Source organism: Stegodyphus dumicola, chromosome 7 (assembly GCF_044657685.1).
Source record: "Stegodyphus dumicola isolate Sdum_Otavi_A_Nest chromosome 7, ASM4465768v1".
NCBI lineage: Eukaryota > Metazoa > Arthropoda > Arachnida > Araneae > Eresidae > Stegodyphus > Stegodyphus dumicola.
The window spans coordinates 139,933,447-139,951,699 of record NC_140774.1 but is presented as its reverse complement, the minus strand read 5'-3'; the positions used below and the strand labels follow the sequence as shown (position 1 = coordinate 139,951,699).

The 18,253-nt window shown below is 33.9% G+C and overlaps 1 protein-coding gene and 1 long non-coding RNA gene across 4 annotated transcripts in view; one reads left to right on the top strand and one right to left on the bottom strand.

Moving 5' to 3' along the window:
• Positions 1 to 18,253, top strand: part of LOC118194950 (RYamide receptor-like) — a 474,599-nt gene that overhangs the window by 106,461 nt on the left and 349,885 nt on the right. The window lies entirely within an intron of this gene.
• LOC118194951 (uncharacterized) overlaps positions 1 to 18,253 on the bottom strand; it is a 97,169-nt gene that overhangs the window by 58,042 nt on the left and 20,874 nt on the right. The window contains exon 1 of one of the 2 annotated variants that reach the window (XR_004759180.2): positions 4,011 to 4,720. The exons of the other annotated variant lie outside the window; for it this stretch is intronic. This is a non-coding gene — a long non-coding RNA (uncharacterized LOC118194951). Of the gene's footprint in view, positions 1 to 4,010; positions 4,721 to 18,253 lie in introns of those variants that run through there. 2 annotated transcript variants of the gene reach the window in all.

The window sequence follows — 18,253 nt, the reverse complement described above, 5'->3', positions numbered from 1 at the left end:
ACACGATAAAATACTTAGGATAAATATCTCTGCTTTGATTCCTCTTTTCAATTAACCCATTTACATATTACATAATTACTTTATATAGAATAATATAAAAGCATAAAAATATTCATGAATTTACCTTTAGATTTTATGTTACTTCTAAGGACAAAAATAATCTTTAATTTTCTGCTGGCGTGAAGGAGAGAACAGTAGTATGTCTCAAAGCAAGGGTGGTTTTAAAGCAAGGGTTTAATAATAACCCTTATAAAGAATATCACATGTCTTGCAAATGTACTAAAAATGTAAAACTCTTATGCAAAGAACTTAATTTGTAGAACATTTTTGTTCAAACAAAACAAACTATAAACATCAAAATTTCATTCCTTAAAACACGAACCAGCTGTACCGCTCCGCAACTCGTATTTTCACCACTTCCTCCTTCCCTTATCAGCAAAAATTTCAAAATTTCCATCATAGTATCTGATTTGAATAGAGTTCTCTCTGACAGCTCAGTCTGAGAATTTGAATGGAATCAGAGAACTTATTCATGCTATAGGTATTTTCTTCCTCCTTTCAGCATGCCATCGTTGGATAATTGTAAGTATACTCGAAGCGTATTTGAGAGGTCCAGGATTCGGCGAGTCCCGGGGAGGAACAAGTTTCGAAAGTTGGTGGGCGATAATTCATCACTACCAGGATTTGGTGATTGGGTCCCCTCATTAACAGTCGCCCTAAGGGGAAAATATATAAAGTATTTTCTTATTCCTTTCCCCATGCTTTCGTGGTGTAACTGAAAGCACACTTGACGTGTATTCAGGAGGTCCGGAGTCCCAGTCCGGGCGAGCGCACTGCACATTTTCTTCTTCTGCTGCTTTAAGAAATCTTAATGACTCTAATGACTCTGTTCTTTTATTCAATGGTCCTTTAGACCCTATGCTGTTTTAAGATGAGTTTATTTTGTCCTGGTTCTCCTAGAAATATGTTCATACTCGTCTTACAGATCCTTTGTTTAGAATACAGAAAAAGGTGGCGGTGAAGATAAAAGAAAAGTAAGTAAAAATAATGTCTTTTATGGAAGGAAAGCTAACACTAATATCCTAAAAAATGTATGGGTGAATTTAAGTGTTAGTAAATGCTTCATTTAAACTTACAGAAATTCTGGAAAATATGAAAACACCAAAATGTTTAAGTTGAAGATATCCATAAAATTCGCTACATCTGATTTTCATAACACTGGAGGTTCACTATAGTGGTATAAAATAATATGAAATGTACAGGAATTTTAACAGGATCAAAAGGTTCGTTCGTTATAAACGTGATTTGTTATAGCGCAGTTAGACTGTAACTATAAATCCTAACACCTAACGTATAATAACTGGTAGCAGTTTCTCATATGTGGTGAGCTCATATCCAGTTTCAAAGTTAAAGTAGGAGCTCTTGCGATAGTAGTTGTATGATAGTAACTACTGTGGAAGTCTAACATCACGCTTCCACTTTATGTTTATTTGAGTCCTAGGAGAAAAAGTGAAAGCAAAATATCCTGGCAGTGTCGCTAGGCATTTAAAATATGATTTTGATCATAAATTGTAACTCTTTAATACTTTTCAAATGCTTCATAAAATTATTCAACTAGTACGATTCCCAGTACGAACCAGTACAACTCTGAATTCACTGCATATTTCATATTCACTGCATACATACATATATATTTAAAACTTATTACAGTTCAGTTGACGATGAATAGGAACACTTAGTATTTTCAGTGTAGTCACTTAGTATTTTAGTAGGTACCGTTTTACTTCCATCATTAACTAGATTTATTTAATTAAAAATAATAATGACCAAATTATTTACATTTTTCATTTTACAAAATAATTTAAATGCATAAATTGTGAAACATATTTACTTAAAAGAGGAGTAAAAACCTAAAATTTAAAAAGAAATGCAATTCCAATTAAAAAGAAAGTTTATAAAAACTTCAGCATGATGTTCGAAAAGACCTACAGATATAAAAACATACAAATTCTACCATACAGAAGTTTCCAGATTAATTATCGTCTACAGAAATCTATTAGGCTCAAGGGCGGTCGAATGGTGAAGTCGATGAAGACTGCTAGCTTAACCCGGGGAACAATTTAGCTCCTAAGCATTTTGCCGTTTTCCCCAAGTTCAGTAGACAGACGAGACCTTTTCCAAGACCAAACCTTTATCCGACCAAACCTTTTTCCGTCGCTCGAGATAATGACGTAGCTTTTCGATCGGTTCAGTGACGTCACTTTAATTGTGGGATAAACCTTATTTTAAAGACAAGACGACAACGTCAGTACGCTGGTGGACGTTTTTCGAGATAACATAAGGTTTTTCTCATGAGTAGCGTGGACAGGAGCCATTTACCGTAAGAAAGTTTTCCTCTTGGGCTTCTTGAGCTCCCTGTATAATTTTAACTTGTAAAAAAAATCTGGAATGTTTCAGATTTTAAATTACGTCCAAAGGGGCGTTTTTTAACGTTTTGTGTGTTACCTTCATTTATTAAATATCATGTTCTTGCACTTAAATCATAAAATTTAGTTCAATAGCAATGTTGCAAAATAATTTTAAAATGAGCATATCTTTAGAATTTCCGATACACAGTTTGACGCGTTGGAAATAAAAATATTTTTACCCCCCGTAGAGTGTTGCCATTGCTCGCCTTTAAATCGTTGAGTTTGTTACTCAAAAATTCGTTAAAGTTTTACAAAATATGAAATCGATAATAAAACAAATTCCAAATTTCAAATTTGGGATTTCAGATGTCCATATTCGCAGTAGGATTACGTCATTCAAAATTGGATGGCTCTAGATACAGGCGTTTTATCACAATGTGAGAAATATACATACATGCAGATTTTTCATTATTTAATTTCAAATATAATGCAGGACTCTAACATTTTGTGGCACCAGTTTGAAAAGTGAACCGACATTTATAGGAGTCCGACGCAAAATGCCAGAACGAAAGTAATAGTCCTTCGAGACTCAAATCCCTTTGGACTAATTGTTTATTTATTTTTGTATATAGTCTTTCTAATTGTGAGAAAAATGCACTTTAATGATTTTACGCACTGAATTTTTGTAAAAATGCACACTATTCCTGAAACGTGGACCAGCATCTCTCCAACCTACCAGATGCCTCTGCAGCCTCACGTGACAAAGTAGTCACGCCCTCTTTCACCTTGCATCTCGTCCTCCGGTCACACTCATGCACTTCCTATACTCGTGTCTTTTGTAATTCAAGACAGCCAGTATACAGCTTGCTATCTGCAAGCTACACACGGCAATAGTAGAAAAAGGAAAGGAAAATTAAACCAGATTAAGGAAACATAGATAGATGTGAGTACAAATAAATAAGTAGATAAGATGCATATATAGATTAAATATCTGTAATTTTTATAGTAACTGTTTTAAATTATTTTGAAACGAAAAACGAAATCGGGTTACGTTGCGTAAATTAACATCATACACTGATTAATATAGCTCACATTGTTTAAAAAAAATATTTAGATTTCAAAACACAACACGAGAATCTGGCTGCGTCTACCAAAATTTAAATTAAAGTTTCGTTTACAAAGCTTCAGTAACTAACTGTCATTTATAGTGCACCAAGGGGAATATCAGTTGCAGCAAGCCGGATAGCTGAAGCAGGAAGCTATCTTTTTTAATTATAGGTCACGTTTAAGTAGCAGAGTTTTTAAAATTTAATTCCGTTCACGTAATTCATACTTAAAGAGCTTTTAGTGTTGATAAACCTTGAGTTACGGAAAACAACAACAGGGAAAGACAAAAACTAAAAGCTAACTGTTAGAAAATTAACATAATTGTCACAGTATGCCATTTGAAAGATGGTACTAAATGGATTGCTATAATAAGAAGAAGTAAAGCGGGTTATGGTTTTGGTTTATTTCATTACGGAAAAGCACGCAACAGCTACTTGCCTAGGGGTAGGAGTGCCTTTATGGAGGTATTTATAAGAGAAATTTGTTCGTATATACCTTACGCATGAAGAAAACCACGAAAATGCCCATGCAGCCAGCCCGTTGGCGTAGAATCGAACCTAGGTCCAGTGTTCTGCGAGTCTACAGCTCAACCGCTGATGGGCTAAAGTGGGTTATGAGTATAGGTAATTAGTGATTACAAAAATGCTCCTAAATGGAAGGGAAAAGGTAATAAGAAAAAGAAAGCAAAAAAAGCAAATGAACAAATGTTAAAAATATAATAAATTTGACAAGGAGTATCAGTAATGAATGAAACGCCCGTCTTTGAAACACTCCATGCATTAGGCCCGAAAATTGTGTGCAGAAATCTAACATGCAGAATAGCGACTGTGAATGATTCGAGGCAGAAGTAAGATTATTCCAGTAACTGATGATACAATTGGGAATATGAGCATTCGTATAAGACCATATGCTATTTTGAATTATCTGGCAATATTCGACTCCGTTTCAGGTAGCGAGATTCGTGGTATAATAACAATTCCGGGTTTTCGTTAACAGCATTTGTATTTTTCTTTGTATGAAAGACGACAAAATACCACCTTAAGATGATGCTAATTGTTACATAAACCAAGTGTTAGATAAGTACGAGTCCTTTTCGTATGGTCGTGGTTCGTGTTTTGAAATGAAGTCATATTTGATGATGTTTAATGTTGTAGTAAAAATTGTGAGCAGTTTTGAAAATTTAGTTTTTGATGGTTTCGATTTTTAAATCGGTATTTAGTATAAATCGGTAGGTATATTTTATAAACCCAGGGGCACTGGCTATTTCGCTAAGGACTTTATTTCGCAAAATCTAAATTTTATAGATGCTTGTTTATGTTGCATGTCCTCATAAGGGGGAGGCGTTAAGTAAGGTTGGACGTATTATTGTTTTGTATAATATAATTTTATAATGAAGAGAAAGACATCTAGGTTTCCCAAGAAGTAGTCTTAAATTAGCTATGGAAATTTTACATTTATTTTTGAGTTTGGCAAAATGCCTAAGTAGCACACGACGTTGCAAACTGGTCCGAGAAGTTGCAAAGTGGTCGTGGTAACTTTTACAAAGTCTTTACAACGTTGCAAAGACGCAAAATATTTGCCGTTGCATCTTGGTAATTTGTCGACGTCGCTAAAACGTCATGATATGACCGCTTTTAGACATGGTCAAGAGACTAAATCTGCCCTTTCAAGAATCTGAAGTCCGCATAAGATTTGCTTTGCAGTGTTTCATTACTTTATTTCATCTAAATATATTAATCTAAGGTAGATTCATCTAATGAAATGTAAATTTAATATAAATACTTTTGATTTATTAAATTTAATTAGTACTAAAAATACGTGCTAAATAATTGTTTAAAATTTTGTTAAAATAGTTAATACTTAAAATATTTTTTATAAATATTACAGCAAAATATTTAAAAATGAAACTAATCTATAAAGTAAGTTATTAAGTTACGCATTTTATATAACGAAAAAATCATATTTCCGAAATCAATGCAAATCACGTGTTAGAAGCTATTTCACTACTGAAATATGACTTTTTTTATTCACAGCTGTCCAATATATATAGCGGAAGGAGAGTACAGTATTTACTGGGTGCTGAAATATAATGAACATCTCAAGATTTGCGCAATTTGGTTAGCTGCCAAATTCGAACAACTGCGCAATTAATTCAGATTCTAGCAGTTCTTTCAAGTCATTGGGTAAAGATGCCATCTGTAAGGCGTTTGAAAAGATTTACTTCATGTTTGAAGTTGAATCAAACAATGGCTGATGTAAATAATATTGCTTATATTAAAAGTAAATGTAATGCACTGTCAATCAAAAAACCTTGTGAATCTTCTCATTGTTCTGTATCTATTTACTTCAACTGCTTTCAGCGAGTGAAATTATCGTGAGAATGCTGAATTTGTGCTTATTTTGTGCGTGAATCTAGTGTTCTTGAAATAGTGTCTCTGTGGTCTATAGTGGTCTGTGTAATATAGTGTTCGTGAAATAGTGTTTCTGTGGTTCATGAAATAGCGTCTCTGTGGAAGTAGGGTCTGTCTCCAATCTCTGTGGTTCCACGGTGCAATATTTGGATAAACTTAATAGTTTTGTGTTTTGGTTATAGCGTCCTAAGTGGTATATCGCATATCATTCATAGTAATCTATTATTGTGTTCATATTAAAAAGTTGGCTTTCAGAATTAATTCATATAAAACCAAAAATCACATACAGCGGTAAGCCACTTTTTGGTTTTGCTTAAAACGCAATCAATACAGAAGCAACAACAATTCAAGCTGTTATGGTGTATGTTCATTACTTTCAAAATACAAAGAACTTATTGGACTGGTACCAGTACTTAATATGACTTCTGAAGGGGAATTAGATATATGTACAATATAAGCAATTAATTAATTATTAAAATTAATATTAATGCACATTCTATAGTGTATTGTCTTTTGTACAGTATGCAGAAAAAATTAATGATTTTAAACAGTGTATGAAGTGTATGATCGAAAAACTAGCGTTAAGGAAACATAAGCATTTCTGTGAAATATTGTAATCTATAATTATGTGATATTTAGTTGTGTAATATTAAAAAACACTAAATATTTTTTATTGATTGCAAATCGCAGTTTCATTACTTTTCGTTTGGTATTTATTCTTCCAAACACTGTGTAATTCGCGTTTTTTTTTTAAATATTGCCGTTATGTATGTTTATTAGATTATCTCAATAAATGAATGTTGGAAATCAGGTTTTATTTTTTATTAAATTTAAGTATATTCTATTTCCTTCGCTACTTTTTATGTGCTTGTGATAACAGAGAAATTCATAATAAATAGAAACAAAAAGTTTCATCGTGTGCTATTTAACGAAGATCTTACTTTAATGTACTTAGCTTACTATTGTATACTATATTATTTCAATTATTTCTGTACAGTAACAAAAAGGAACGTTATTGATTATAAAAAGTGCATGAAATAATCATTGTAATCTACCACTGTTCTAAAATATAGAAACTAAAAATATGTAAATACATTAACATATGATCGAAAAATATGGTGTTAAGAATCATCAATCAGCATTACTAGTAAGTACTGCAATCTATAATTATTGCACTTTCAATTGCTTACTAGTTAAAGAACACAATTTTTTTTTATTAATTGGAAATTTTAGTTCCGTTACCATCCTTCTGCTATTTATAATTTCAAACACTACTAGTTCATGTTTATTCTAAAAAGTGCTGTCATGTATGTTGTTTGTTAAGTTATTATTTCATTTTAGATATGAATATGGTAAGTTATTACATTTAGGTATATTTTTATCACATTTATTCACTACTTTATACTGTCTTTTATTTGCATATCTTGGAGATATAAAAGTTAATGGTTATATTTTTCACTGTGAAACGCGAATAAATTTATTTATACTTGAGTTCAGGTAAAATACCAATTATGTTACCTTAAGAACCGCTTCCTAATTTATCATGACAGGGGAAGTTTTCAATGTCTCTGAGATTTAATAGAAATAAATGTGATAATGCTGTTATCAGAAACGTTCTTTTTTTACCCACATATAAACCTTTACTTTTATTTATGTCTAATTGAATTTTATTTACTTAAAACCTACTATTAATGTTATATATTTATAATAACCACTTTTATAATTTCTCTCACTTAAGGAAAAAAATATGAAATCTTAAATAATCGTAACTTAGAATTCAAGTTATTTAAAAAATATAGTTTAAAGTGTGATGTTGCGTGGCCCCAACATGTCCGCAACAGTAGTAGTGACTGTTATGAACTGGAAGTTACACAAACTCGTAAGAAGGGTTTAATCCCTTTTTATTTCACTTTAGAAATTACAGTTGCGTTCACTTGACGCTCACAAGCTACGCCGACCCGGCGGTGTAACAAAAATAGAAAAGTACAACTAAAAATAAATAACAGGATGAATAAATAACGAGGTCACTACCTACGAGGCTCTATAAACGTGACTAACTTAACCGCGTTCTAAAATACAGCTGAGATTCAGCAAACTTTCTGATTAAGAAGTTGAGAGATTCAACTAACTGCCGAAGTAGGCACACAGGCCGAAACGCGCTGTTCTTAAACTTTCTACCAAGCAACCTTCATGCTCGTGATTCAAGAAGCACACCTACAATCTCGTTTCCCTTCTATTTAAACTCAATTACTTCTGCTAAAATTTGAATACTCTGCGCGTTCTACTACGATTTACATACTCTGGCATTGACAATTCCAGGGGAAAGTAAAGGCTTGACAGGAAAGATAGCTTAAACTTAAAATAAATGTTAGTTAAAATAAATATAAACCCTACAAAAGTACTGAAAATAATTAAGGCTATTATTAATTATACATATTTAGTCTAAAGAGAAAAAATTGTATTATCTTCTGTTTTTAAGGAAATGATAAAATATTTAAACTTTAGAAAAATACAAGGAATACAAAAATTTAAAAAGAAGAAGAAATATATTAATTATTAAGCTTATTTTTCTGCATAAATCAATATGTGAAACAAGGACATAATAGCGACATTCTCACAACTGTTGCATAAAGGTGGAACCTTTTATAAAACAAAGACATAATAACGACATTTTCACAACTGTTGCAAAAAGGTGGAATTTTGCGAAAATTTAGGCGTCTTTAAGACGTCTTGCTTTCACAACCGAAATACCACCTGCGAAAGACGCAATAACAACGTCTTTGCGACAAAAACCTCATCTGCAAAGACGTCTTGGTTGTAAAACAGTGGATGTTCGTGGACATCTGGGCGTATTAAAGACGACATATTGCAACTTTTTTGCAACTACATGCGCTACGAGTTTGCAACGTCGTTACGACGTTGCTGTGCTACGTGGGTGAGGTTTCGCCCTAACATACAGGTTTAAATTTGACCCCCCCAACCGGGGTATTGGTTAGCGACGCTATTCTGCCGTACCGAAGGGTCTGGATTCGAATCTCAGATAAGACATAGATGTTTGTAAATGCATAATATCCGTGTGACATGACCAATCTAAATTTACGGCGGACCGAAATTGCTCTCGAAAGATTGATAGTAGAGGAAAAGTGGGAGAACCTCGGAATGGTTGCTCTGGGGTGCTGTTTATCATAATTGGGGAAGGGCGGGACTGAGCACAGTTGTACTCTCACCTGTATGGTACTCAAGGCTCTTGCAACTGCAGGCGAATCTTTGCCATGATGAATTTCATGCGCTTGTTCTAGTGCTACTGTCAGACAAGTGAGATAAGATACAACAACAACAAATTTAAAGGCTAGGTTTTGACGCAATTACGTAATAGCAAATTTACATTAATCGCGTAAGTCATAGGGTTATAATCCGGGAAATTATATTAAAAATAAAAAATGTAAAAACTACTTTTATTATATAGGCAACGCTCATATAATGGTAGCATTTTAACAGCTTGTTTAGCTCTAATGGCATAATGTAACGTAAAGTTATAAATGCTTAAAACGGGAAAACTTAAACTATATATATATTACTAACGTCAAATAGCGATTTAAAACATCTTATTTATTGTTATTAAAAGTATTTACTTTTCTGTATTCATTTGAAGGGAAGTTACGTAACTTCGAAATTAAGAAAAGATATAAAGAATTTTTCTTGCTCCCCACGCACATTCTTCTTCCATTTGTCTTCTATTTATGGAACAAAGACAAATTCATCATGATTGTCTTCTGTAACTGATGAATGTTCTGTCAATCTTCCTGGAATTTGGGACAAGCCTTTTAGTTTCTATCATTTCCCTCACTACCTTCTTTTCTTTGGGCTCAAGGCTACATTATTGCTTCAACAAATATCTAGTTACGTTACGTAGTTATTCCTACTATTACAGCAAGAAAGGCTGTAAGCATCGTATACATTTTGCTATGTATATTTTTAATATCTATATAAATTGTACAGTTTTTATTAAAAAATATGACGAACATGAAATATAATTGCTATTATTTTATAATAATACAATCGTTATTACTGTAGTCAAACAATCGATCATGTTACGTATATTCCATTGCATGTAATCATCAGCTTTTTCAAGTATAACATAATTTTATTCTGAGAAAAAGATAAATCGAGATAATGAGAAAGATATTTTTACTATAATAATACATTATAAATATACATTTTAATCTAATTTTCTGTAGTTACTTATTTTTAACCTACATCTCTAATTTCTTAATTACTTACTTTATGTTGCCTTAATTGTAAGTGAATTCATTTTCACAGGAAATCGTAATTTATCCTTCTCATTCTTTTTGGATAGCCGCATTTAAATAAAATTCCATAGTACTGGATTTCTTAGAATCGTACTTATGTAATCTAATTGTTGTTTTTAACTTAATTTACAATATTATTTGCTTGTGATGGTATCAGAGCATTTCAAATATATTCGCCTGTCTAAAAAAATCAGTGGTTTATAAGCAGAACCTAAATCAGAAATTTTTGAGAAATATTAAAAATCTATGCAATGATATAATAGCATAGATTTTGAATTAAACATAGTCAAATGCAGTAATGCAAAATTAAACTTTCCCCCTCCGTAAGTAAATATTTATAAAATCTGCGCATACTTCAGAAACATTCGAGCAAGACATGGCAAAAGGCTTCGCCATATGCATTGTTACCTAGATTAATGACAGAAATAAAAAGCTTGAAAAAGTGATCATAAGACCAAATTAGCGAATTCGTGAAGACTAGCTACGAGTAATAACATCGGAAGTTTCTTCAAGCACTATAAATATTTAAAAAATTTATTTTACGAAATGAACTTTTCATAAGTTACGAAGCTCACAAGAAAGTGAGAATGAGAGCCTTAGAGATAATGAAATACAAAAATTCAAAACATGCGTAACGTGCTCGAAATTTTTCTTCCTTTCTACAACAGTCCTCAACGTAAACATAAAATAGACGCACTTACGAAAGGGTCATTATCATGCATTGTTATGCAGTGTATTCTTCCAGTGTTTTCATGGAGGGCATGGTTTTATTTTCCCATCGTTCCTTATAACTGTATGGAATTTTTTACAATATCGTTTTATTTCTTTTATCAATTTTTTAAAGAAGAGAACTTCTTCACTTCCATGCATATGAGGTATAGTGTAAATGAAAAACGGTTTATGTCACAGCTAGCTAGTATGCAACAGGTTGCCTAAACACGAAGTTATACGGGTGACTGCCGAAAAGCAAAATTTAATGGGGAATCAAATGCATCAATACAATAACTAATAATTATTTTTCTTAGCTTTCTTTGCGCATTTCTGAGCTACTTTGCCCTGAATATTTCAAGACATATTTTAAAGAAATTAAGACTGTAAGTATAATTCATTTCTTCCTTAATTGCAGTCGTATACGATTATTTCATAATAACTTGGAAATTAAACTTCTAGGAAATTTAAAACTTTTCATGTGAACTCATTCCTTTACGTTTTACAAATTTAGTACTTTCATGAAAATATGACTTGATTTCAACACAAAATTCAGAACAATAATTAAAGTTATATATGAGGCAATAACTTACGTTTTTAACTACTTAAAAGAAAAAAAATGGAGGTTAAGAGCAGTTGAAGGAAAACAAAGAGAAAAATTGGGCAAATCCTTTTCTAGTAATTGATTTCGTTTAACGCTTGAGTTCTTAATTTCTTTTGTAAGTTCTTTGGATTCTTTCTTCCTAAGCTGGGGAATAAATCAAATAAAATGCGGCATTTGTAACTCCTAAATCTGAAGTATTTATACACTCCAGATGTTTAACGTCTTAGCACTTAGACAAGTGAAACCATGGAATTTAATTAAGCCTCGAAGCAAAATGTGCAGCTCTTAATATAGACTTGGGACAAAAATAATAATATCGTTAGGATACTTTCTTGGAATCATGAATCTGCTGCATATGAAGTTTTTTTTATTGTCCATCTGGTGCTTCACAGTTTAAAAAAAATATTGAACATTATGAAGACTTGAACTTCAAATAGGAATCCTAAAAAATTCCTTTGATTAGAGGAATGAACAGGTATTACGGAACAATTAGAAGATGTTTGCAGCTTCGGATCTATTTAATCACTAGACTTGCACAATATAATACATCCTACGACACATATATATTCATTTGACATTCGAAATGCAGCGAGGTTGTGCCGATTGTAAAAATGGTAACTGAAATTCCCTCTCCAAAATGTTTTCTACTAGTTCAGCTTTACTCTAAAGCCCAAATACCGGTACCCCTAATCGATGGTCAAAAAGTAGTAACAAAGATTTGCTGATGTAAAAATATATGCTGTGCCATCTGAGGCATCTGATGGCGTAATCAGCTTCAAATAATTCCAGTTTATCCTTTATAGCCTTGTTGTGACGGTGGGCCAAATGTTATGGTAAAAGTTAAGTTTAACATATAAGATAACGTCTTCAAGGATAATTATTTAAAGTGTGTTCAATGTGTCCAATAAACGAATGTATTTCAACTAGAAATGAATAGTAAATGCCTTGTGTGAGGGCAGTAACCCAATTGTTAAAATATCAGAATTATCGACTATAACATTCAATAATATTAAAACATTTTACCCTACCTGTATTGTGATATTTCTTTACTTAAGAACGCACACGAAACATACTTTTGTACATTTTGTTAATTTTATTTTTGAGTAGCCACTCTGTGAGTTTTACTAATTTCTTGAATATCTATATGTATCATTATATCGTTACACCAAAATTATCGTTCATAAGGGAAGGGAAAAACACGCATCTCGATTGTTCTTTATCGCGTCTGTTCACAAGGCTGCACGTGCACATTAGCAGATCTGAAATCATCCTTGCTAATTAATTATGATGACAAAAATTTTCTCTTCCAAATTATATCGACAAATACATTCTTTAAATCACTTGGAATATTTTTGTCCAGCCCCAGAAGAATTTCTTTGGGCATTACAAATGCAGCAGATCACCCACGGTACATGGTGACTGATAGAGGAACCTGGCAAAATAACATCAAAGGAAAATATTTTATTTCCACGAAAATAAAGCTGTGTAGAACTCTCTGGCAATTTCAGTTAGGTTTTTACACTCATAGGAATATTTGTAGAAGATATCGAAGACATATGCACCATAGATGCGTAGTTTGATCTTATCAATTAATTCGAAGGTGATGTCTCATAACACAACATTTAGAATAGTACTTTAAAATTTAATAAAAATAAATTTATCGAATATTAGTACATTTTAGAGAATAGCAAGATTAAAATAGTGGTAAGATACAACTTAAAGTGTACTTCTCAGGATTAGGAGCTCAAATGGACAAAAAAAATTATAGCCGAGCTTAGTTCTTAGTTCTTTGTCTTCATCTCATAGACATAATTCTAACGATGATGAAAGCAGTTCTAGTTTCAGACGACTTGCTAGCAATCATTTTAAGATAAAATAATATCTGATATGTCTTTTTTCACTTCTTGAAGAAACCTGGATAGTTGAAAAGAACTGTCATTTATCCTTTTTAACAGTTTGTAGAGACATTAGGTATTTTGGAAGCAGGAAAGATGAAAAATTAGCAACCGCCTTCACCGGGAATCGAAACACGGACCCCTGGAATACCGGCCCAGCGTGCAGAACCACTACAGCCCGAAGGCACGCTAGGAAGGCGGGAGTAATACCTTATATACTCCCCCTTTTAAAGGGCTACTGGGGTTTTTAGAGGACACAATCGCCAAATCCTGGGTGAGGAGAAACCTCATCCAGCAGCCTTTTAGTTCGAGTGCCACTTTAGAGATATTAGGGTTTTTTAGAGGCCGGAGAGATGAAAAATTAGCAACCGCATTCGCAGGGAATCAACCACGGATCTCTGTGCCACGAAGGCACGCTAATACCTTATAAGTTTTACCAATTAATTCGATACTTGGAGTCTTTAAATATCGCATTTCGTTTTATGGTTATTGAAATAAGATATGTTATCCGCCCAAATATTTAAGAATTTCTAACAAGAGTTAAAGTACTATCAAAAACAGGGGAATACTACTTTTCCAGAGAAAAGAAATTTTTGTAATTTTGACATATACCTACTTTTTTTTTGAAGCAATGTTTATTTATAACAATATAAAACAAATAAATTCAAAGATTATTTTAACTTCAATATATACCAAAGAAAGCGCAACTACAGGAGCTGTCATGTCAATAGATGTTGAAATGTGTCTGTTAAGCAGCGGACTATATGATTACAAATCATGAAATACAATCTTTCTTTAAAGCAAAATATATCTTAAAATTCACCTTTTTGTCCTACGTCCTGCGTATAATACACTCATGTCCTGCGTATAATACACTCATGTCCATAAATTAAGGATAATTCAGAGTCACGCGGAAATCGAATTCTAAAATAAATATATCACCTGTAAAATCACTACACACATCTTCAAGAATCATATGCAAATTTCAGGAAGTAACCGGATGACACCGATGGTACGTCACAATGACGAGAATGTAAGAGAGTGATATATATAAGGAATACAGGCAAAGAAGTAAAATTATTTGCAGGCGCTTTATAAGCATTTCAGTGCAATAACCGAATAGTTATGACATAATGGATGCATTTGGATGATTTTTTACGTGGTAGAATTATTGGCCCTCTGGAATGTGGGAACTGGAAGAACCCAACTGGAATATCAGACGAACTTGGAATTGCCCAGAGTGTCATCTCCAGGCTTTGGCAATGATTCCAAGATGATGGTAATGTGAGTAGACGTTACAGCACAGGTCGCCCAAGAGTTACAACGCCGAATGAGGACCGGTATTTGGCAGTTACTGCCAAAAGAAACAGGCGGAGCATAGCCTCAGACCTGTCTCGTCAGCTCTCTTAAGCCACTGCTACAACAATTTCAAGGCAGGCCGTGTACAGATGCTTAGGGCAGATTGGTCTATATGCTCGTAGACTTGTCAGATGCGTTCCACTTACTGCAACTCACTGTTGCCTGCGGTTAGCCTGGAGTAGAGAGCACGCATTGTGGACACCGCAACAGTGGGCTTGTGTGATGTTTTCTGACGAGTCCAGGTTTAGCTTGCAGTCTGATTCTCGCCGGACATTCATATGGAGAGCTCCAGGTACCCGTCACCAACAAGAAAACATCATTGAACGACACCGTTACGGTGGTGCAGGAGTGTTCGTTTGGGGTGGAATTATTCTGGGTTCCAGAACTGACCTGCATGTTCAAATTGGAACCATGACAAGCCAAATCTATCGGGACGTCATTCTAGAACAACAGGTACGTTTGTTTCGGGGCGCCATGGGCGCATAATTTGTGTTTTAACAACGCCCGTCCTCACCGTTCAAACATCGTAAGCTAATGCCTTCAATCGGAGGATATCACCCGTATGGACTGGCCAGCATTCTCATCGGACTTGAATCCAATAGAGCACGTGTGGGACATGCTAGGCCGACGAGTTGCAGCCCGTCAAACTCCTCCTACAGGTCTACCTGAACTTCGGAGTGCATTGCTTTTTGAGTGGTGTAATATTCCCCAAGATCAGATCGATAATTTGATACTCAGCATGCCTAGGCGTTGTACGGACTGTATTGCATTGTCTGGGAGACATACAATGTATTAACAATCATACCAACCATGTAATATTGGTTTTTTGTAAATAGTTTTTTTTTTGTAAATTGCTCCAGGGAGAAAAAATCGTTAATTTTTTTTAATAATATCAAATATATAGCATCCTTTTTTGCTCTTTACCCTTTGTTTAATAAATAAGCTTTACAAATAAGTCAAATTTGTTTTGCTTCTAACTCTTCCTTTGCCTGATTTTTCATTATCCTTAATTTATGGACATGAGTGTAAATTTTAATACGTATCTTAGTAAACAAAGACTGTTTGCACCCTTTTTACATGCTTCAGTTAATTCCATGTGACACAAATTATTATACGTACCCTGATGTTTAATTGACCAAGAAGGTAATCAACTGAAATATTTGTTTTTAAGTATAATAACTAAAGCATAGAAACATTATCAGATAAAGTGTTAGCTCTCTCAACACTTACTTCATATTTAATAATATATCTCGGCAAATACTGTGTATTCTATATAAGAAATGACTATGAGGAGATAAGAAAAAACTATCTATATAAGAAAAAACTATGAGGAGGCACATTCCAAATTCAAGCAAGGCTTAAATTTGGAATGTGCCTCCTCATAGTTTTGAAACAAGCTTTGCTTCAATTGGTTAGTCATTACGATAAGCAAACCAGCTAGGTAGGGATAATAATTCGTATATCTATAGGGAAGGGATTGCAAGTTTTCAAGACTGAGTGGTTTGATTTGTTTAATTTGAGCAAAACGCCTAAAGATAAGGGATGCCTTCGTGGAAGATTTTATAAGGGAAACTGACTCGCATCCGTATTACAAATAGAGAAACCCACAAAAATACCCGTATAGCCAAATCATTTGCCGGGATTCGAACTCGGGACGAACTACTAGTGTTGAGCGTCTTTGCCGCTAGGGTGCTAATGAGCCCACGAGAATGAGTTGACAGAGAGAGAGAGAATGTTAATGGAAAGAGCTGATTCTTCATATAGTATGCAATATGTTTTCGACAGAGTTGAGGACTTCAAAATCTGCTAGCCACTTCGAACAACATTTTCTCTTTTATGGTAATAATTCAATCCCAGTTCTCTGTGTGGACTAGAGTGTAATTGGCACTGGTTTGAGTGAATGCAGTTGTTCTCTATATGTAACTGTAACAGTATCCTGCTCTCATATGCCTTCCAGTAATTTCAAGAATTAAAATACTTTCTCGGCCGCCGGGGGGGTAGGGAATCTATGTAAGACAGGAATGTGCATCAGTTTCTCATTCGTTATTTCAGAGATGAATTTGGATAATTGAAATATCTGTGGAAAATTCGCCTTTTAGATGCTCTTTGCATTGCTATGTGCTTAACTACCTTAGCAGTTTGAAGTGCAGCTACTTGATCGTGCTCATTGAGACTGAGAAGAGCTGTAATTTTGCGGAAAGTTTCAGAACTGTAAAGTTTTTTTGGTAAAATAAATTGTGTCAAGCTATCATCGGTTCTATGTACATTTAATCCATTACGAACTTGTAAGCACATAACAATATGTGTTTAATTTTTAATAATCAGTTCGCTGCAATTTTAAAATGTTATTTAATTTTGTTTCTTGAAATACAAAAATCATATGTATGTGTTTTAGTTTTAAATTATGCGCAAGATTTTCTACGTAATTTTTTTAACTGTGACCGATAGTCCATAAAACACGACCAACGGACTTCACATAATGCAATATCTATAGACGGCATCATAAATTGTGAAAAATGACTTCTAGAAATATATATTCAGTTATCAAGAAAAATATCTTATCCGGAATCAGCGAAGTCCTGTTACAGCTGCAGTTAACATAGATTAAGCTGTATTTTACATCCTGAAACTCCTCTGAAGAGGATTCGGCATTTCTTAATTAATAGAGCAATTAGAAAGCCCGGCGGTCATACGAAATGACCGCTGTTCTAGATATTATAAATTGTAATTAAAATGATTTGTGCAAAGGCGTCTGCTAATTCAAACTGAATTACCCAGGGCAGGCGGCGAGAAAGCCGCTTTGCATACTGCCCCACGAGGTTTTCCCCTTCTATTTGCTTAAAATAGAGTGCAGTGGGGGAAACCACTGGCGGTACATTTGTTAAGACCACCGCTAGCACAATAAAGGTGATTTAAATAGTAAAATGTTAATTCACATGTCAAAGATCTCTTTGTACACAACATTTCTTGTGTAGATCTTTCCATCATTTTTAAGCTTGCAGAGGACCATCAATTATTTTTAACTTTACGCCTGTTCTTTCACGAACTCTTGAACAAGCAACATAAAGTTGACCGTGTCCAAATTCAAGCTCAGGTAAATAAATGCCAACGCGCTTAAGCGTTTGGCCCTGTGACTTATTGATGGTTATAGCAAAGGCAAGTTTTACAGGAAATTGTCTAAGTGTCAATTGAAACGGCAACCCTGTGCCTTTGCACTTCATCCCATTGGTTAGTACAGTCACGCACGTAACCAATAAACTATCGGCGACAAACAGATACTTAAGCCGCATATATGTATGGGGTGAAGTAACATCATCTCCTTTGTCATTTCTCTGAATTGTGATGGATGCATTCGGATTTTCTTCATCTTGTCAAATTCTGTTCACCTGCCAGATGCCTTTGGCGTTTTTCCTTTTGGTACCCTTCTCGCTTTTCCTTTCTCCGTTTTCTC